Here is a 23,725-nt window from a genome sequence, read left to right on the forward strand (position 1 = left end):
TTCCTTCAAAAACTATGTGCAAGTGTACCTAGAAGAATTTTTGCTATTTTTTAGGCAAAGGGTGGTAACACCAAAGATTGATTTGATTTAGATTTTTATATATATATATATAGTTCCTTTATTACATCAGCCCACTCGAGTCTCATGCTTTACCAGTAAGACTCATGTTTTAATGATGCCTTTATTTTTCATCTATGAAAACATCAGATTTCCATACAGTCAGAGAAAGTAAAAGTGTGTGCCCTGCTCATAGTTCAGCTATAAAATCCCAGCACACCACGCAGCATCTCTTTTGGCAGCTGACAGCCAGCCTTGAGTCGTTCTGCCCTGCCTCACGCTGTCCAGTTAGTTTGGTTTGTGGTCATTTTGAGACTCTGTTTGTAAAGTTTAAAGCTGCCATGCGGTTGCTTCTGCATTGCTCTGTGTACAATGATGCAGCTTGATTATGAATGTGCATTGATTTGACTGACAAAATGTGAGGTGGTTGATATTTAGGGGGCAGCCCTATGAATGCCACCCACCAAAGTGACTAATAATAGTGACTGTCTTACACGCAAAGTGACAAAGCCACAGAGAAATTGAAACACGACTCTACAGTTTCACTTTGCTGTAGGGAGTCTTTCAGTTCAGTGTTTTGGTTTTACAGCCTTTACTGTTCTGGTTTAGTATTACTGCTCTTGCGAACCAATTTCCAGATGGCTGCTCTTTTAACCAGAAAAGCTCTCATAAACCCACTATATGCCTCATGCCCAGGACACGAAGACAGAAAATTAAAATCAAACGTACACTAGCTAATGACTCAGATATTTTTTAAGATTTGAAAATATTGGTTGGTGAATAATTGGACTTGCATTTCTCAGGAGGACGTAAACATGTCCCAAATGGGATGATAAAATTTCTCCATCTGCTGGATGTGCAAATAGACAACTGTTGCTAACAAATTATATAAAACAACTGTATAAATGCAAAAATATGTCTGTGCTTTGTGTCTGATTAGCTTGTTTTTATGTTACTTTGGTGCATAGCAACGAGGTTTGAATAACACTTAATCACACATATTAGTAGAAATTCCTTCACACTGCACAGGATTCAGCCCTGACTCTCCACGGACTTCACTGGAGGGAACAGAGCCGCTGCTTAATATGGTAATGAAAGGAAAATAAGTTCATGTTCCTCGTTCCTGAAGGTTGAGTTTCACCATCAACCTGTAGCCAGTAATCACAGAGCTCATCCTGCGCATCCCACCCTGTGCTTTATCTGAACAACAAAGCCTGTAATTAAATGCAGTTACATGTGACGCTGTTAAACCTCACAAGTAATTGCATCCACTTGTTTTCTTCCATCATTCTAGGGCAGGCTTTAATCATTCTATAATGTTAAGGCACTTCTCACAAAAGCCCGCAAGCATTTACTTTGGACACTTGTGGCATCCTTTCAGCTGTCTGCATTCATTAACGCTGTGTCTCCATCTTGATTGCAGAGAGAACAAAAAATATTTGTTTTTCTGCACACTCCCCGTTGTTACTATTTATCTCTGCAGGAGTGTTTCCTCTTTGCTGGCAGGTTTGTTTGTGTCATTTTTCCCCTCCCTTTTAGCAGGTCTTTTGCTAAATAACTTTACATGTATTTTTTGTAATACAAGAATGCATGTCAATAACGGGTTAATATAATGAGATAAATCCACGCCACTTCTACGTGCGTATGAATTAATGACATTCTTCCACATGAACTGATGGCATTTCCAATTAGTGATGTCGGCACATCGAGGTATATGTGTTGTGCAGCCTTTATGTTGAGGTGTGTGTGCAGAGGTGTATCCCTAATTAAGGTCTCTCCACCAATGACCTTGCACTTTCCTGAAATGGCACACCATAATATGGTCCTCACTGATAACACTCCAGTTGTGCTGTTGTGATGAATTAAAAGCGCCTTTCTGGCCTATCACGGAAGGTAGTCATTACTCAGAGGAAGCTTCTAAACAATGGACAAAACATACCCGATATTACTTATACCACTATAGTGAGCCAGAGTAGTTAAGATAACTAAGGTTGCTTCAGTTTAATGTTTCATCCCCACATTAGTGTTCTCCCGTGGTTATGCATACATGGTTCTGACTGACAATGTACTTTTAATTGCATTGTTGCAATATCTGTGAAGGTGGATACTTGACGTTAGCTTAGAGAGGCTAACAGAGGCAGTGGAGAGTGACAGAACAGGGGATGTGAATGAGTTCTAACACATAGTAGAGGTAGAATTTATTCTACTACTGATACTCTCTATTTCATGCTTGCAAACATTTATAATGTACACACTGTACATCTTAGTGTAGATTTTGTGGACGGAATAACTGGATTTTCTGGAAAACTAAAATAACTTATATTTTAATGAGCACTATGAAATGAGGAGAATTTCAGGCTGACTTTAATAAATGTCCCTTTAGATTTTTACCCTTACAAATTTCGAAGGATCAACGATACAATGCAACATTTCCTTTTGCTTTCAGCTGAACAGATGCAATGCCACAGTCACATCTGTATGCATTTTCTTCAGGAAGGAGGGCAGTGATATATCATTAACACACCTGGTAAATAAAAGATCAACCCTGCTATCATTGAACTCAGCATGTTTTTGAAGCGGCTGACTGTGCAGATGAATACTCCCTGCCTGGGAGACTCTGCAATGAAATTCTGCAAAACAACATGCTTTTGAAAGTCCTCCACTGTCTGACGCAGTGATACAACAAGCGACAACAGGGAAAAGAGAAGCTGTCCCGACAGGATGCAGAATGTCACCGGATCAATGCAAAGGCACTGCGGATGACCTCATGAATAACATTGGGAAGAGATTGCCTGTGACACTTCCTGTACAAACTTCCTTTGTTCTTTCAACAATCAAAGTTGTATGGAGAGAGTTGACTGTAGGAGTTAATGGGATTAAACCAGCCTGCTGTAATACCATCAGATAGCTGTCACAAGCTGCCGGTACTGTGGAATCTTTTGAAGGTGCCTTCAACACACTTGGTTGTTGCAGACTTTGCAAACAAGGATATTGCTGAAACTTTATCTGTCATGTCACTTACTGTATGTATATCCAGCTTATGCACAGCTAAAATAACAAAAAAAACAACACATTTTCCTTGGTAAAAGACTAAAGTACCTCATTAGAAATTATGGGAAGTTGGAAATGACTTTTGTTTTGCAGTGTGCACTTTCACTCCCTTTCCTCTATGCTGGTGGAATTGATATTGATCAACAATAAATGGACTTATTAGGAGCATGAGGGGTCAGAACTTAATCTGTAATAACAGATGGCTGAGAAGTTAAAGCAAGCCAATAGAGATTAAATTATTTCCCCTGATTTTTCACTAAGCCCTTGTTCCCAGAAAATACATACATATATATATTATCACAGAATTTCCTTTATCTTTGTAGCTTCTGTGTTTTCACACCTTCCTTTTGATCATAATTGAAGCAGTTAGACACCCACAAGTGTCTCACAGTTCAAATAATCTTCAAATGAAAGAGAGAAAATGCTGAATGAAGGAAATCTGTAAGGAAGTCTGTGCTGCAACATGAATGGTTGACCTACAGTGGAGTCCTTCCAGCACTTGCCACAAGTGCAGAACATTTTCATGTGTCAGGACAAAACACTGATAATTTCATGCTGACAACCTGAGTGTGTGTGTGTGTGTGTCTGCCTGAATGTGCGGCAAGCATCTGCAGCATTCCAGTTTGTTTGTGTGTTTTGGCTCCGTGTTAAAGGAATCTCTGCAGGGGAACCGGGAAAAATTCCCATTAAGCAAACTGTGATGTCCGCCCCACCTTCACCCTGTGTGATCTGATTGTAATAAGCACTGCATCTGTCTACCCTCCCCCACCAGCAATCATCCTCCTCCAGCTTTCTCTCTCCTGCTGTGCACTCATCTTTCAATGTGCTCTGTCCACCTCTCACATATGGTCCCATCATGCCTAACTGCTTCGATTCACAACTTAATTCTGATGGATAATCTCTTTATCTGGGCGAGATGAAGACTGACAGGATGTTTATGAGATTTCATCGCAACTGGGTTGACAGGGAGAATGTTCTGTTCTCATATAGCATCTGCATTGCCATAACTGAGATGCAACACACAGCATGTCAACAGTACGTATATGCAAAGTTTCTGAGGCACATGCACCAAGTCTGAGTAATCCACAGTGGCAGGGAGGTATTGCTGCAATCAGGCCCCATAAAGATTTTTTTAATCTCCAGAGGACTTGAACTTTGAAGTGCCCTGCTGGCTCAGCAGGCAAAGGTGTGCAGGACGTACTTGAAATGTCCTTTCATGCATGGCTCACACACAGTGTTTGAATGCCATTCTCCCTCTCTGCCACTTGCTGATGTATGTCGCAAGCAAAAAAATTAGATGAGTACAGAATAAAATCTCTAATTGCAGAGCTAAAGAAGTGCATCTTAAAAGTCATTACCCATACCTGGTTAAATTGGAAGAGAAATAAGCTGCGAGAGAGATGAATGGTGTCCTCGCAACACAACTTCAGAGCTGATACCATGTGGCTTAAAAGTGCCTTTAGACTCTTCTAAGAGTAAACAAACATCTTTGGTTTGGACCAAATGAAACAGCCTTTGGAATTCTGGTCAAAATAAGGAGAGTCCAATGGAGTCACCAAATGCACCACTGAGCTGTTTCTCTGTTTATAATAAACTAAGTGAATCCACATGAAGTAGAAAACTCAACAAAGCAACAGCACAGTTCTGTAGTACCCACAGTAACGTGCATTCAGCTTGTAAAACAAAATACTTAAGGTGACAGTTAAAAATTAAGATAACTAAGATCAGTTTTGCTCTCAGCTTGAGCTTGGAGACTACAGATTTATCACCCATAGCATGCGTTTAAATGAGCTGCAAGGAATTTGAAACAGATTTCCCAGGCACAAAGGATCTAATTACAGATGCTATCAGAGCTAAGCCCAGCTTTGGGTCAGAGATGGAGCAGATCATCCACTGATCACACAGTTGGTAGTTCAATCCCCAGCTCCTCCTAGATCCGCATGTCGAAGTGCAATTGCTCCTGATTGTCAGGCCAGAACTTGTAGGCTAGCTCGCTGTCACAATGTTTTTGTTGACAATAAGAAAAAAAAAAGAATATCATCACATCTATATCTGTTTAGCCTACTCTTTGCTTTTTAATCCATCTCTTGCAAGTCCCCAACTTCATGGAATGCAATACTAAATTGCTTGAGTTACTGTGTAAAGGTTAAAGCAACTATGATTGTGTACTCAGTGGGTTAGAACTACTTTGTAGACCATGAATTCATGCTTTCTGTTCAAAGGGAATAGGTTGATTGTATTTAAAAGTTAAAAGGAAAACTCCCCTGCAGCTTTACTCATTTGAATGTCCTGGAAAATGCTGGGAATGGTACTTGGTTGATTGTGCCAGAATCCAGATTGATTTAAATAAACCACAAATGGTATTTATTTCCACCAGGGAGACCAATCATGATCGAAACACATCCGTAGAATGACTGTGGCTGAGTGAAGGCATTCAAAAAGTTCAATACAAACAAGTGTTCTAGCCCATTAAGGCCTTTTTTCTGTATCAAAAAACAACAACAACAAAAAATCTATGAATAGGAGGTGTTTGATTTGTGCTGGAAATAAGTGTAAATATCTCAGCTGAGAGGAAGTTATAAAAAAACACTCTGGTGATCCATTTTCTGCTCTGAATAGATTTCTCTCAGATGACAAAATTGGACTGACAGGATTCATGTTTTCTTCCAGGTGAAGCACTGAATAAAATACATCTCTAGCCAGTAATGTTACATAACTTGCTGATATATGCACATTGTGTTTTGTGCTGGGAGAAATTAAAACTCACCTGTAAGAAAACATGAATCCATCATATTTAGAAAGACTAAAATATCATTCTGGCAATTTTCACTGGAGTCACAAACACATGAGAGAAAACTATTTAGATCGAAGAGAGAAAGTGGATCATCATTTCTCACTTGCCTCTTCTGTACATTTTTGATACATTATAATAAAAAACATTCAGCTTTAGAGATTCAACACTAAAAATGGCTTGTTGGGGTGGATTGCTTCCCACCTTCGGGGGTCATATTATTCAAGTGGACTAGCGACAGTGGAATTTAGGATTAGCCTTAGTGCATTTGGGATTTCTCATTGGTATGTGCATGTTTGGTTTTGGTGTGCCTTTGGGAGAGTGTGTGACCATACAGTCCATTTACTCTTGTTTCTGGAAAGCCTTCTATTTTTTTTTTTTTGTAGGCAAGGCATACTTACTGAAGTTGTGGCCTTCTCGGAGAAAACAAGTCTCACAGCACAATTAATAATTAATCTGTGAGAACCATCAGTAAGAGACATTTAATCTTAGACTCTGACGGATGCTAAACATTAAAATATTCAGCATTATTAATCATCCAAATCTAACCCTGTGGGCGCTCCCTAGTTGTTTCAGACATTTATTTCTCCAGTTACAGGTTCTAGACTCTCTGCCAGACGTACACTTCAAATGTCTCGATTACTCTTCCTCTCCTCCCTTCTCTCTCCGTTGCTCCCTCCATCTGTCTTTCACTCCCCACTTTGCTGGCTAGTTTGTGTGTGAGAGTGCTTCATGAGGTTAAAAGGTCCATACAAGAGGCTGCGGTCTGCTTAGACACAGTTTGTCTTCTCCTGGATTGGCTCATGCTCCGTCTATCATTGTTGCCTTTCTGGAGCCCCTAATGTCAAAAGCACCTGAGTGTGTGAAAGAGACGTGTGCTTGTTCTCATTCTGCATCCCTTCCACATCACAAACAACCAGAGGTTTAGTGCAGTTGCCACAGGAGGAGAGCACAACAGCAAACCTTGAGCTTTCCCCCCCAATTTAAACTGCTTTGCCCTCCAAAACCCACTGGAATCGCCCTTAACCTTGTTTTCCTTAGATACCCACCATATATTGTGTTCATTATCCCCACCTCCCACTGGTATATGGGCCCTAGCAGACTTACATTCACCTTGATAAAAGTCTGAACACTTTCATTCAAACTATTAGATGAAATTTAGTAAATGTTCGCTGTAGAAACACTGAATTGGCTTTGTTGATCCCATGAGTTTTTTGCTAGCGCCATCATCCGGTTTAAACCTGCACTAATCAATATTTAATATTAAAATCGAGTGAAAGAATCTATCTACACCACAGGACAGAAAACACCACCAATTGCCTACTTATAATGCTGTCCTTTCATCTCGCTCACATTTGGCCTCATGTGACAAGGCCAGTGAAGGTCTTTCAGACTTTCAGGCCTCAGGTGACTCCAACAACCATAATGACTGTCATTACAATGGCCAGGAGCACTAACGAACCAAGAGGTATCCATCACCTTGATAACGACCCTACAGAGGTTAAATAGCTGGGACTGCCTGCCTGTCAGTCGTAACTGAAGAAGCTTCTTGGATGAGAGGCGAAACATTTTCGAATATCTTCAACCAAGTCTAGCTACCCTTGATTTTAATCCACCTTGGATCACTATGTGTAATGTCAAGAGGGTCACAAAGGTTATGGTCACAATGCAGGCCTTAATGCTTAATAATGATTCATTGTCCAGATCTGACATTTTCAAATTGACTGTTTATTTTTTAAATGTGGCACATATCAGACTCCGTTGTGAACTAGCAACTGCCTAAAAGCGACCTGCATGTGCAAAATTATAATATGAAGCATATTACATGCAGCATGCTAATGTATGGAAGTAAATATTGAGGCCACAGGGGTTAGCTCATATTTGCTAACCCTCGTGACTTTCATGGGAGACTGCAGTTTTTCATTCCTCACTGCTGGCTTCCCCACGGCGTCTCACTTCTCCCAATTTCCGGTATTTCTCCTGATTTTGTTTTCAAACTCACTGTTCACTACTTGTCCAGCACCAAACAGCAGACAGTCACAGTTAGCAACTAGCTGGGTAACATAGTGGAGTATTTAGTAGCTAAAGAGCTAGATATTTCCTTCAGTTGTTGGTGTAAAGAAAAACAGGGGCAAAAGAAGAAGGAATTTCCAAAAATCAAAGTGAATGCTACTTTTTCTCCGTCGATAACTGCACTACCTGGAGAAATACTGTTTAACTTTTGGAAAGAATTTAAAAAACTACCTCAGAAAGGAGACAGAAAGGTTTGCATTATACATTTGAAGTTTGTATCCAGGCTGTCAAACTCAGGTGAAACAAATAAAGACAGAAGCCAAAGCCTGTCACAGAGTAAAGGTGAACCACCGCATCACCTGACAATTTTGGCAAAGGACAACAATATTAAGGATTATTACTATTTATGCTTGTTAAAGTACTGCACATGTTTGATTTTGGTTATTTTACAGTTTAAAATGCAACAATGGATTTCCATTTTGTGTCTGTGAAAACTGATGGTTATTTGAGCAATAAGCAAAAAATAATTAAAAAAATCATGTCCTCACATTCTCTGCTTGAACTGATGGTGTTGTATTGGTCCCAGGAGTACAGATAACACTATACCGTACACTGAGCATCTGCTAATTAGGCACATTTAATCTTATTTATTCAAATGCTCAGACAGTGACTCATGTATAAATAAGGCATGAGTATGAAAAATGCGGGCAGAGTCAAGAGGTGCACTAAAGCTGGGAATACACTACAAGACTAACCGGAATTACCGCCCGCGTGTATGCCTCCGCCTACCAATCAAATTGCAGTTTACGTCCATGTATGTCCAGTCTCATATATGTAGGAATTTAATAAAAGGTATTAAGTGTATCTTTGGCAATTCCACTTAATCATTTCAAGTGAGAAAAATGCAGTCTTCACTATTACAATTACAAAGAGTACAGAGGACTGTTGAAGAGCTTCAGTGTTTTGCAGAAAAACATTATGTTGTAGTGATGTTGACCCTTGACCTCTTGGATAATGTCATTACTTCATCATTTTATCCTATTAGATATTTGTGTGAAATGAGTTATGGCCAAAAACATATTTTGTGAGGTCATGGTGACCTTAAGCTTTGGCCACCAAATTCTAATCATTTAGTTCAGGCAGAGGCATAAAAACCTTGGCAAGAATGCAGCTCACAAATTGGAATGGTATTGGATGGAGTTCACTGATTCTCTCAACTGTAGATCTGCTCACACGATTCACAACAGAGAAATACATATAAATGATTAACGAGAAAATCCTGCTGAGGTAGGCCATGTTAAAACATATGCAACCAGCATGTGTTTAAAATACTATATCTTATTGTCACGGTTCACATGTGACTTCAGATAGTTTTTTGTGTTTCCCATTTCTTTCCCCTTTCTTATTACCAAAACCTAACATCTTAGTATAATATATATTATGTTTAGTATATAAAATCATTGATAATTACCACTGATGAGATGTTGAAATTGTACTTATGCTATTGTGGACTTGGCTGGTTCAATACCCCAGGGCTGCAGCCCTGTTGCCAAAATATCTCACTGATGACAGTGCTAAAAGAATAATTAAATTCAGGCAAACGTGGAGACCACAAAAATTCAACTACATGTCAGTACAGAGGCGATATGCAGAACAGACTGGTATCGCCACGTGTCGTACGAATAACACCATCATTTTGTGTGTCATCACTGTCGTGTTCTTAAAAGAATATAGATGCGTGAGACAAACTGTGAGCTGAACGTTAACTCTTTATTGTTATTTCCTCACCCGGGAACACCTTCCACTTCCGCCCTCACATATCCTATAATCTCTTGCATCCAGACCCGCTTCCTATCATCTAAAGTCAGGCTTTACACATCAACAATAACAACACCACAATCACAACAACAAATTTTTTGCTTTTGCTTTTCACACCATTTAGTCTCTTCTGACTTATATTGTGTAGCAACTGCAATTTGACTTTTGTTTGTGTTACAATTTTGGCAAGTTTGTATACATTTTATAGACATATGTTTTTAGGAAGGGGGGAAGACTGAAGGGGAATGACACCTGACTGATCAGCCTTAAGTTATCATGGTATTGCAAATGCACAGGTTCATGCAAGGTTGCAAAAATAATTATTAGACATGTCTATAAAACAAAGGTTTGTCCAAACTGTAATCAAACCAAACACACAAAGTTACACTTATTTTAAACTCATTAACAAAAAACATAACCCTAGAACAATGAAGTAAGAACAGAACTCCTACAAACAAAACCCACAAGTTAACACAATAAGACAATAATGATAATCCCTGTGTTGTGTTTCTAGTTGGGAGGGATCCATGTAGATTAGGTCTAACAACAGTGTATAAACCCACGCATTGTTCTAATAGAAGTCTTTTGATATATATTTACTAATGCTTTATAGAGATGTTATGAATAAGAAAATAAAGCACTTTTAATACCTCTTAAAGTATTTCTATAAAGAGTTTTTTGTTGATTTAGAGTAAGAGCGGGCAAATCCAACAACCTGAGATTAATTACCCTAATTTGCAATTCTAAGATAAAATAGAGTGGTAAAAAAATTTTTTTTGCTACACATGCGGAATTTTGCAGTTAAATCACATCCACAGAATTAGAGTGAAATAATACTATGACTGTATATATTTATATAGGGTAGGCTAATGATTGCTTTAATATATGGGGAACTGGTGATGGTGATAATTGCCTGGATTTCACAGGTTCTCCACAGTCAAATCAGACCAGCCACAAGTGAATGAAAAAGAACATGGAAGGCTACTTTACATTTTACATTTCCAATGTTACAATGGTCAATTTAAATGTACTATTTTAGGTTTTCAATTTCACTCTACATATTAAAACTGCTATCTCATCTGTTTCATCTGTTAATAACTTTTTCCTTTTATATGATAATGAACGATCATCTCTAGAAATTGCAGTTCGTCGTCCTCGTTCCAGACCATGCTTTGCAAACGGACGCTTCCAGCAGGATAATGTGCTCACGACGGCTCAGGAGAATTCAGTTTTGTCCCTAGATATGAAACCAACAAACGTCTTTCAGATGTGGAACACCGGGATGTTGTCTGCATTGTCAGCAAATTCTGCATGATACTAAGGAGTCAGCATGGACCAAGGTCCCTGTGTTACAGTTCCAGCACCAGCATGCCTCAAGATGCCCATGTTGTAAAAAATATGTCCTGCATGTCCTGCAGTTAAACTTGTTAGTGGTTGTCCATGCTTTGGCTCAGGACCAATGGCACTGCAAATCATATGTGCTCTCTATACACACATTTACTAGTGCTTTTGATAAAAGCAGCAGCATTCTATTTCTAAAATCTAGATCAAACAGTGCAAAGTGTAAATGTTTCCACTCAGTACCGACAGTACTGGATGTTTCCAGGTGATGGATCACTTGATCCTTTTATTTGCTGACTTAAGGTGACACAACAAGGGCAATGCTATATTTGTATTCTGGCTCAGGAGTGTAAACACATCACTAAAGTGGAGGATTACAGCAGTCAAAAATGCTAGATAGCTGCATCATGTGAAGGAGGTCAATAAGGGAATGGTGTTAAAGGACAGAGATAGAAGCAAAAAATGCTAAACAATACAAAAAGTGGACAGGAAGAGAGCAGGTGGGGTAACTGGGGGCAGAAAGGAGGGTAGTATTGCAATTCAAGGTGAGGGTCCTAATAAAACATTAATAACACCGTGGAGGGTCATATATTGGAAGTCTTTAATTGGTATATTTTTTGACATCAGTAAATGCAGTCGGTGTTGGGCAGTAGCGTCGCTACAAGTAGCGCTGCTGCTAGTTTAACTACATTTCTCAGTACCGTGGTGGTCTCTAGCTTTGCTTTGCTGTTTTCTGAATCAAATACCTTTCAGTAGCGAAGCTCTTTTATTTATAGTGTGGTAGTGTCCACACAAGCTACATTTTTGAAGCCTAAGCTCAAGTCTGAAATACAAAGGCTAAAGATAAGTAAGTGACTCCACCACCATCCACTGACCTGTATATGTAGCCAACATAGACTGTATAACTTTAGCCGACTGAAGCACTTTCGTATCACAGTGACATCACGTACCAATCCTTGGGCTGATGCCTTTGAGGAATTGATTCCGACGGAGTCGCCGTTTTAACTAATAATTCATAGAAGTGCTTTCAGGTTTATATTTCCACATCCATTAAACCGAGAACCCTCAACAACAGTTTGGGAATGATCTCACGAGAAATCAGCCATTGCAACAGCTTTGTGAGCAAAATGCCAGTATAAAAAACTGAACCAGGAGCCAGTTTTGTGATGCAATGGAAGTTCAATAACTTTGAACATTTACTTTCTTTTTCACTTCTAAACGCACTATATGGTTTGGTTCTAATGTAGGGCTGTCTCTCATGGTTTTCATGATGAAACATCTTACTGCTACAGCATAGTATGATATTTTAGACATCGATTGGGTGCTTCCATCTGTGTGGCAACAATTCTCAGAAGGCCCTTTAGTGTCTCCACATGGCAGGTCCACAAATGTGTTTTCCCTGTTTGGTGTGGTAGAACTTGACTGGCCTGCTGACAGCCCTGACCTCAACCCCGTCCAACCCCTTTGTATGGCAGAAGTGGATACTCATCACCATCATTTGTATTGTTGTTTTTGTTTTTATCAAAACACCCAGCAACTCATATGAGAAACGATATGATGTAAGTTTCCATCATGACAAATTAGTAGAAAGAAATTTCTGGACAATTTCAACCAAAATACAATGCATGCTGGGAAATATATGTTAATGACTTAATTTGAAGTATGGATCAAACCGCCAGTTGGATAATAATCAGAATCAGAATCAGCTTTATTGGCTACATACAAGTAACTTGTGAATGAAGCATCCTTAAGATGACAAATTCAAACCCTATTTTCATGCTATTTATGGTTGGTCTTTCTTCAGCAAGTTCTGAAACAGTTCTGAACGTGAAACTAGATGATGACATGACACTGACAAACGCATTTAATTACACTGAGTTTAAAGTGGATTTAATATAAGTCGGCTTATTTCTGCTATGGGGTAAACTGGGAAAGTCATCAGGACTTGCTCATCTTTGCTGAAGCAAGAGCAAAGTGTGCTTTGGGTGTCTACCTACTTTTGGCCACATAGGGTGAGCGGTCAGGAAAGAGAGAAAGCTCTAGAGTTAGATTACGCTCACAGGCTGTTCTGTGAGCACACATCAAGACATCCTATTGATTCTATCAGCTTTTTATGGCCGCTAGATGCCTGTGATTTATTGCACCAGATTAGCCTGTTTAGAGTGTGGGTGCCTCAGCAAACAGGCACACACAAACAAATGCAAATACATCTTGGTTTACTGTAATGGAAGGTCTCTTTGTTCCCATGGATACCAGTTTAATCGTCCACTGGTGATGGGACAAGAACTCAAACATGCTTCTTGGTATCTGTGTTCAACCTGTCCTTCAATGAGCCTGACTGATTTTCTGTGTTTGGACAAGCAGCTGAACCAAAAGAGAGATACAGACATGGGCTGATTGTAAACAGACAAACAGTTAAAAGTGATTCTAAACAGGCCCAGCAGTGGGTGAAAAGAATTCAGTGGAGTCTGCTGAAGCAAACACGGAGCACTGTTCCAGGATGGTTTAAATAATGCATCCCGCTCATTTAAAGCCTTCAAGGTCTCATGATCAAACATGCTCCTGCAGCCAGGAAAGTCTGCTGAGGGATGAGGGTGTCAGGTCTTAACCCCGCCTGGCCTTGGGGAGGCCTTTCTAGAACAATGCACTTAATTCAGAAGAATCCTTTTCCGTGATAAATAATGCATCCATTTTGACATGATCTTGGTGAAACTTCCAAATCTTGGTCCTGTGCCAACCGTGTGATATCTCATGGACAGGTAGCCAAGTCCCCTTGGAATTCCTCCTGCTGTATGATCCTGATTTACTTTCAAAAAACAACACAAGCCTTTTTCCAAGTCACAGCAGGTGTAACCAACAACATTAATAATAGTTGTATTCAGGTGTGAAAATTCCAGGGCCCTGCTGCGGCTTAGAGGAACAATTAAATGGCATGGAGCCACCATTAATGTTATTAGTTACACCTGCACTTCTTCTGCTATGCCAAATCATGTCTGCCATGAAAAAGGCTGAAATACAATTCCCCCTTTCACTATTCCCCCCATAACACTCAACACTCAATAGTTTGTTTTTAAAGAGGCGTACCTCTCCAGGAGGACTGTGGAAGAGTTAAAGAGGGCCTACAGTGTCAGACCTTGGAAAAATCCTGAAGGTAGTGTATACGTTATTGACACAACTATATTTGTTCAGTTTAGAGAATTTTAAACATGGCTGCTCCACCTCCTCGTTTTCTTGTGTTTTTTCCCAGCCCTGTGTTTCATTGTCAGTCTCCTTTCTGTTTTCTTTGTGTGTGTGCATGTTGTCTAGTCTCATCCAGCGATGAACACCCTATATTTATTATATATTTATCCTCTTCATTCTGTACCAGACCATCTCCAGTGCTGCATAGTATTTTTTACTTCTTGACATGTTGCCTGACATTGTGTTTGCTTTTGCCTCGGTTTTTTCCCCTGCTGGAGGGTTCGTCCTGCCTACACCATTCAGAGTCTTCAGTCTTCAGACTCCCTTTGCCTCGATCAGGAGACCTCACTTGCACATTCTGACATTAACAATAAATCTGACTGTTTACCTTTTATGTCACCTTGCCAGTGACCCTCATTTGGTCTCACAAATCAAATGGCAGAAAGTTAATACAATGCACTATATAGTAAAAAATGTACGACTTCGAAAACAGTTCTGTTTATTGCTAATACAGGAAGTGGTGTGCTGTTTATGTAGCATGGCACAATTTGTAATTGTTTTTTGTTTACCTGCTTATCTACAGGCTTTCAATACATAGTAAATATCTGTATGTGAACAGCTAAGGAAAATGCCAGTTCCAGGGATGTAAGACTGTTGATGGGACACCATGTGCCTTCAGCAAGGATTATACTTTCTGCGTGTGCGAGTACGTGAGGGACTGCTAGGGTCCACGTGGCGAAAAAAGAGGGAGTACATGTAAGCTCTGTGCGGACATCTGCCAAGCTGACTCCAGAAAGCAGTATAAACTGTGTCTGTGGTGTCCATAGCTCTCCGTGTATGTGTCCGTTCCAGAGTCTATTTGAGGCTTTAGTAAGATCAAAAATGTATTAAACATACAAAAAATCCTTGATTTTTGTAAGTGCTATTGTCTTGAGTAATGTCGCCCCTTTTAACTACTTAAAATTGTTTGTGTTTGGCTCTCTAGCTGGTTTATCTAAGTTAACTTTCCTAGCTTTAATTGCATACATATAACCTTTAAGTTAACTTTACCATCCTCAATCTTTCTTTAATCTTGACCAAAGAGTTTTAGTCACGTGATGTTAAACTAATATTCTCTTTATCTGGGGCTTTGGAGAATCATCCAGTACCAACCTTCTGTTTGGTCACAAGTGTTTACTGTCAGGGGTTGGCACTACTGCCCAATCAATGGGATTCACCTGTTTTAAAAGGTACATCACTCATTTTACAAGGTCAGCATCCATCCCAGGATGCAGGCCTGTACATGGAAAATTGATGGCTCTGCAGTTCCATTTACTGCTGTTATGAGCTGCAATAATAGCTCATATTGACTGACGCCGCTGCAGCAAGAATCTTCACAATTCAACTCACAAATTCTGTTTAGAGGTGAAAGAATGCAAAGGAAAGCAAAAAGGCCATTAAAATGCAACTGTAACACCTCCTGCTGAGCTATATCATCCTCTTTTTCTGCGAAAATACACAAAAATTTCATCACCATATCCAGATATTAGATCAGGAGCACAAAGGAAGACAGCAAGAGGAGAAGATGACAACAAAAGCCACCTGAAAGATTTGGAGGTGTTCAAGACCAGTAGACACGGATTAACACAAATGAGCTCAGGGCTGATTTTTAATGTCTCCGTGTTGGTTGTGTAAGGGTTGCCCCCCCTACACCAACCAGCTGGGATGCCATACACTTTTGTCTAGGGTCAGAGGATAAGTATTTACAAGCATGTGTGCAGCCGAAGACCTGAGGACTATTAACACACACAGCTGTCCTGGGTCAGTCAGATCGCTCAATACACAAATGAATACTTTTACACAGTCCTAATCCATGTTCTCTTTAGCTTCATCACTCAAAAAGCGTCTCCAGATCATCTATCTATAGCATGCCAGCTTTTCTGTTTTTTACTTTCTTGTCCTATCACTGAATCTATTTTTTGACTCCTCCATTCCTTTTACATCCTTCTTTATCGTGACTGCAGAGCACACTCACCTGTCCTCATCTTTCTGTTAAAACGTACACCATACTCTCACCCTCTCCATCTTCCCTCTCCTCACCCTAATTTGTGTTTGCCTTCATTTTGCCTTAGTCCAAACCCAGAAGCTCTACACCCTCATACAAGCTTCCTTGCTTAAGGCCATGATGGCAATTTACATGGAACATGAGAGCCAGGGTTGAAAGTACTAAAGAAATGGTTCGGTATCACTTCAGCCGAAGGTCTGATATTTTTTCCCCTCAGCATTGGTGTGCCATTCTGTAGCTACTCATGCTGTCATGTGGCAGTAGGTTTTTCCATTAAGGTTCAGTATGTCTGGGTACAGTAAGTTGGGCTTATACAGACTCCTTATCTTTCTGATTGATATCATATCACCAGGGCTTGATCACCAACAGGGCAAAGCAGGGAACTGCCCAACCCCTGAGCCCCCAGCGATCCCGAAAAGTATAGGCTTTCTGTGTGCAAATTTGTGTAACTTGATTAAATGTCACGAATTTGCACCATCAAAGTACAATATCAACTACGACAATTCCCGCATCAAGAGAGCAGCAAAACTAATAACATTCCCATCGTGCTCAGCTATACTTTACTTTATAGCCATGTAGCCCACCTTTCCCTGTCTTAAGCATGGTGGGGCCCTGAGTTCTTAAATCAAACTAAGTGAATACTTAAAATAAGGTTCTTTTTATCTTCGGTCTCTATACACTTTTAATTGTCTTGGGTTTCTATATTTATCTCAAAATGATTTGCAACACCACTGTCACTAGGCTAGCAACTAGTAACTAATAAATGTACCACCTTGTCAACAAAACACAGACATTTACCTTATGTGTTGAATATACCTTTGGTAAAGGTAATAACAATGCAACACACCAGGGTTAGTTTAGAAATAATAAATCCCCATTTTACTTTGGCAATTTTAACATAAACAATAAAATAAATGTATTTTCAGTCTCTTTGGAATATCCCGTTTCTTGAATACCAGGGTAACGCAATTATATTAATCCCCTTTTACTGGTGTAAACACACTATAACAATTTTTCAATTACCTTCAGTTCAAATTCAACTCTAATGTTAACTCAGTGGGCCCACACTCACCGAGCATGCACACGCACACACACAAGCCGGCATATAAAAATAAAATAAAACCCCAGACCTCGTTGCAGGCCTGTTGCGATGCTTGAGAGTGACGATACTTAAACTATTTGTCCACTTCACTCAAAGGAGCAACAGAATGAAAGAGTTTTTACCTTAGGCGACAGTTCAGTCCACTGTGCATGGCAGACAGGGCAGCAAAAATGGCTTTGAAAAGTGACATTGATCTAGCAGTTTGTATTGGGGTTTCTGAATGTCAGACTGTCATTAAGGAACACGTTACAGCAGTGTGGCAGAGGGAGTGGGAAAATGAAACAAGACAGAGCAGTTTTACTTGGGAAAAACCAGATGACATTCTGTAAACATGACAAGACTAAGACTGGGACACTGTGGACTTGCATGGGATCTGGCAAAGATGGGCAAACATGAGGATGGACTCTGTAGAACCTGCAATCAACAACAGACTGTTAAACATGTGTTTATGGAATGTCAGCAGTACAAAAGGAAAAGGGATCTACTTTACGCTATCAGGAGCTGGAAAACAGACAGTGACATTGAGAGACATTTTGAATCCTCCTGAGAACCAATCGACGATAGTGGAAGCAGTCATGGACTATATCTGCAACAGGATTACCCCTCTGAAAATGGTGATGCCATGAAACGATACTGAGAATGAACTGTGAGAGGCAGCAATATGCCGTAAGGCATCTAGTCTGACGGAAAGCCAGAAGAAGAAGTCTACTCTAGTCCCGCGCTCTGCCGCTGTCGTCTCTCGGTCTCTGGTGTTGAACAGGGGTGCGAGCATGCGTCCAATCCTCCAAGTCAGAGGGGACAAGATGGTCTAACAACAAATTTTGCCCCTATTCCCACTCCACAGCCGTGCTACTCTGGTCATGCTGGGTATTCAAAAGCTACTGAGATAATTGATTCTTCTGGATCTGAACTGGGCCACAGATTGCAATTGGAAACGGAATGTATATAATTCATACCCTGAACAGGTAGGCCTACATGCTGCATAAACCATATAATAATGCTGAGAATGGCTGTCTGTGAGTTTTATACCAATGACATCTTGCCTATTATTTAAATGTGAAAAGTGCTGCTCTTTTCAAACACAAATAGAAAGACTGAAGGGCTCAGAGCACAAATACTGAAAACTGAAAATAAAAAGCTGTCACTTGCTGTCAACTACTGGAGTTTATTATCATCACTTTCTGCCTACTTACTTTGCTATACTCTGCACAAACTATCAGTCATACCCAAGTCACATGAGATGTCTGACTGGAATCTGGGAAAGAACAAAAACATGATGCAAGAGTCTCCTTAGAAGTGCTGAAATGGTGCTCTAATCTAATGAGAATAAAGGAGTGTGACCCAGGGGGGAAAAGCACATGTAATACATTTACGTGCATCAAATCATCAAAGAAGCCCATGTTTCATCAGCTTGAGACCTTTATAAATGAAGGTTGGAAGCTTTAATGTGAACCCTGCTATGATAAGGGGATATTCAATCAATCCCAGTATAATCTTGGCGAACAGCAGTGGAGGGTGATTCAAGGCACTTATTGATCACATTGGGGACTTTTCCCGACTATATAGCCTATATTTATTACAGGCAAAGTTTCCTATCATCTATGATGAGCGAAGTACTTCCCATTTCCCTTTCCCAAAATGAGCTAAGTCAATGCAATGCAGCTTTCAGATATATTGCTAGGAGGATCAATAGTCCTTTCACCATCATGAGTGTAAGAAAAAGAGTGTTAGTGTGTGTTTCTGGATGACCTTTACAGAGGTGACTTCTGCTTGATTCTGCCAGAAAACCCTGTGCTATTTTGGCAGCTGAGACTGAAGCTCTATGGGAACAAGGCTATAAGATGATAACTAAGTTAATGAGTCCTCTATCAATAATTCTATAACACGCTCTGGCACGGCCTGTGACAGATGAGGATGGCTTTAGAGTTGGGCTGACGTGTGCGGCTCTAAACATGGGATTAAAGCAATTCTAATTAAAGATGGAGCATTTCTACTCTGTGAAAGAATGATTATTTCATGGCCAACTCTAATAGCTACATGTAGATGCTATTAACATATACAACGCTGTGTAATTTGATTTGCTTGGTGCCAACAACCAAACACGCATACGTCTTTGGCACCTATTTAACTATATTATGATTCCAACCACCCCGCGACCCGATCCCGGATAAGCGGAATAGATGGATGGATGGATGGATGATTCCAACCATAGAAGTTCAGTGATGCTGTCCTTCAGCGTTGCTTTGAGCTAAATGCTAACTTCAGCATGCTAACGTGCTCACATGACAATGTAAACATGCTTATGTTTAGCAGGTTTAATATCACCATGTTCACCACTTTACCAGTTTAGCATGTTGGCATGCTAACATTTATTTTGCAGCTGAGGGTGATGGGAATTTGCTGGTAGCCTATTTGGTCCAGATTACTGATATTTTGATGAGGCAATGGTGCTAGCTAGTTTGGTTAGCAAGGCACATTAATAATTCACGTTAACTGTGGTTTTAAACCCGAATGCTAACTTTGGCTAGTGAAAAACAGGCTTAAAACAAAATTTACTTACCGGAAAAAAACACCCGACTCCTAATAAGCTTTGTCAGCGGTGCTGGTTAAATTTGCACAGTGCAGTGGATACGAGTCACTCTAGCCTGATTGACATGTTGCCATGGTAGTGACTTACTGAGGTAATAAATCAAGTGTTGGGCCATTTTGTCATTATTTCCAATAGAACCTCACTTATTTTCGCAACCACCGGAGTCGCTCCCAGCTGGTCATTAGCAGATCATTGCATTAGTTTTGAGAGTATTAGGATATTGGGCACTTTAAGCCGGGGAGGGTTAAGTTTGAGAAATTTTAATTTTTAACGGTTTTATATATGTTCTCAGGACTTCATTAATTGAATTTAGAAGATTCCAAAAAAAAGATTATATTTAGAACTTGCACCTTTTATTTTAACGTGTCAGATATGAAATCAGCATTTGAGTAAATATGGGATAAGACTCAATATCGGCAGACAATGTTGTTTTGTGTACTTGGTAGGCCTACTGTATCTGTGGCGATTTATGAGTCATGACTGATCAATGGAGTCTATATAAGGAAACCAGAAAAGGTCTCTGTCTCCCCTTTATCTCTTTCTTGTCTTAGAAGCCCACAGACTCCAAAGGATTTTTGTGAGAGCACAGTCAAAATTTATTCCTATAAAATCACTGAAAGACAATACTTAATGAATAATATATATGTGTATGTACAAGTTGTTTTATGGTAGCAGTTTTTTTGTTTCTGACAGAGAAATATTACTTGAAAATCTTTGCTTTCCTCTGATGACTAATTTCCTCCTCTTATCTGGGAGGAAAAGGGCAAGCATTTAGACATGTCACTGCGACAATGAAAATGTGAAACATATTACTTTTTGGTGAATGCTACATTCAGAAGGAGTTATTCATTATTACAGGCACAGATTATGTCAATGTACTTTATATGTATGTGTGTTACCATGCATATTAGCCCAGACTAGGGCTTTTATCCAGAGACTGTTGTTGTGAGTTTTTATTTTGTAAATAACTTATACCAAGGTTTCCATGGATGGGAACAGGCAATACCAAAGCAGCTAAACAAATATCTGCATGCCCTGAAATTCCTGGGAAACTAACAAAACACACATTCTCAGACCCATGTGTGAATATTCATCCTTAATATGTATAGATTACTAAGCTTGTCGAAGGGGAGAGTCCACGTGTCCTTGCTGCTCTGGTAAATATCAAACCACTGCCCTATAAAACCACTGGAAATGCCTGGTTCCTACCATTTCCTCCATCTACTGGCTGCTTCCTGTTTTGGCCTGTGTTGCAGTAAACATGCAATTCTATCATCATGCATTAGCAGTTATGGCACTTCCATAGCCTGCCAGGCAGCTGTCATCATGTGGATTCATGAGATTAGCCTGCAACTTTTTATTGAGGAAACATTTATGGGTCACTTCAGGATTTAGCACAAAAAAGTATTAGCCAGCACTGATGCATTGTCAAGGGGCTCTTTCACAAAAATCCACTTAGGGCAATGAAAGACGTGTGTGGAACACAATAAAAAGAAAGGTATTAGGTAAGGTAAGTGTTAATTAATTTTAAAAGGGAAGGCCAAAAGTAAAACAGACGATTCCGTTTTCATGACCCATTGGGTTTTCCAATAGCTCATTTATTCCAAAACTGATTTTCCAGAAGTGCTGTGGTAAAAAAAAACAGGCCTCCCTGAGGCCTTTGTATGCACCATTGTTCCACAATCACCAAAATTCAACAGAGCCAAGTGTAAAGCCATTGGGGAAGGTAGGAGAGGCTGCCGCTATCCAGTAATAAAGAAATAAATAGTGAATGTCACTGTGGAAATAGATATGATTGTGCCTGGTCTTTATTAGTCAGCAAAAGATTTATCTATCATACAGAGATATTACATTTTTGCAGAGAAAGCAAATTATATTAAAGCTTCATGCTCACAGAATCCAGTCTTATCTTTGCAGTTGTCTCCTCAGGTCATTTAACCGCTGTGATTCCACAGTAGGACAATATAAAATTGATCCACACTCTCTGTATGATAAAACGGTTTCCTTGTTTTGCCCCTCATGTCCCTCACTTTAAATGCAAGTCCGAGGATTTTCTAACTAGTGAGTCGTTATGTTTGTGACAGCTGTAAAATCAGTTTTATGTTATTACAATGGAAACCACTTATATTGATCACAGTTACAGCGATCAATCCCTCATATGGATCAAAAAGCTTGGGACATAATCATTCCTATAAAAATGCTGTTTAAACCATTGGCTTTTAATCAAGTAGTCCGCTCAAAGTGTTCATTTTGGGTCTTTTCATACATGACAACTTCAGAATATTTTACAATATGTTTGTTAGTTTGTTTTCAGGCTGCTAAAAATGTAGAAATGCAGTGAAACCAGCACCAAGCTGAGGCTTAGTAGCCTATTTCACTACTAATGCTACTGTATTCGTAAACAGCACAATACTGTTCATTACTTTTTATTAATTTAATAAATATACAAATGTGATTTAGGTGATAATCTGCATGAGAAAGAAAGAAAAAGAAAAACAACTGGTTATAATAATCATCCGCTTATAGTGATCTATTTGACCCAGGCGGATGTGATCACTATAAGAGATTTCCACTGTATAATAAAAAGCTTGTACTGTATATTATTTTTGGTAAATTAAATTGTGATAGCTTAAAAGACAGAATGGGCTAAACAGTGCCTCTGTGTGTCTCTGCAGTCTGCACATTTATTTTATATGTGACTAATGTCATTTCAGAAAATCAGCAGAAAAGGTAAAAAAAATACTTTACTCATTACGCAAAGATAATTAATTACATTACTGCTACATAAATTTACTCCGTCAAAGGCAAAGCTGCTAAAAAAAACCCTCAACTTCCTCCTTTGTGGACTGACATTCCATGACCACACATCACATCTGTTGTGTATAAACATGTGGAAAACAGAGCAGAAAATGAAACATTGTGACTTAAAAAGCAGCTGGCCTGTCCATCAACACCTTAATGTTAGCCGTTGACTTCACCCAGCTCTGAAGAAGTCCCATCTTTACAGGGAAGCCCAACTCTAAACCAAAAACTTTCTCCTCTTTTGCCAAATTAGCTTCCTCCCCAACCACCAGCACCTGGACTAAGCTAACACATCTGTTAACTGAACAAACAGACAAGAAAAATATTATCAATCTTCCATCAACTTCCCAGTAAGATAGCAAAACTGCCAACCCCAAAATGTCAAAGTGATGGAGCGTTACTGGAATAAGTAACTGTAATTTACTTGCTGAATTTCAAATTATAATCCCACTACTTGTTAGTGAAAAAATTACATTGCTGTAACAACACGTTGCTAAGTAGGTCATTAAACATGTGCACATTCAGAGTCTTTGACTGAGTTTGGTGGGGCTGATACTGTGCATGCGGGTGTCTCTGTGTGTGCAGGCACAAATATGGAGCCGTGTTCTCTAACCTTGTGAATTATAGTGTCACTCAGCACATTGTATTCCAAGGCAGAGAGTAGTAATATATGATTCACTGCTACTGCCTTTCTCTGCAGGCAGCCTGGGCACACACCACCAAGTAATCAAGGGATAAAGCACTACCAATATTTTAGCTGAGTGCAGAAGTTATGAACAGGATTGTAAATACTGGATTTTTCCTTCTTTTTTTTCTCTTGTGAGATGAACCATTGACTATTTTGAGATATAAAATAGTTTGGTTTCATTAGAGAGGTTATGGGGGAAAAGGCAAACACTCAGCGATGATATCCTGCTGTGTCAATCTGGACTTAGT

General features: G+C 39.6%; 1 protein-coding gene across 1 annotated transcript in view; it reads right to left on the reverse strand.

Annotated features, from left to right (window-relative positions):
- LOC119916393 (urotensin-2 receptor) overlaps window positions 1-23,725 on the reverse strand; it is a 54,457-nt gene that overhangs the window by 24,575 nt on the left and 6,157 nt on the right. The gene's annotated exons all lie outside the window — the stretch shown is intronic.

This window comes from Micropterus salmoides, unplaced genomic scaffold (assembly GCF_014851395.1).
Source record: "Micropterus salmoides isolate LMB-PRFRI ecotype aquatic unplaced genomic scaffold, ASM1485139v1 Ms_hic_scaffold_21, whole genome shotgun sequence".
NCBI lineage: Eukaryota > Metazoa > Chordata > Actinopteri > Centrarchiformes > Centrarchidae > Micropterus > Micropterus salmoides.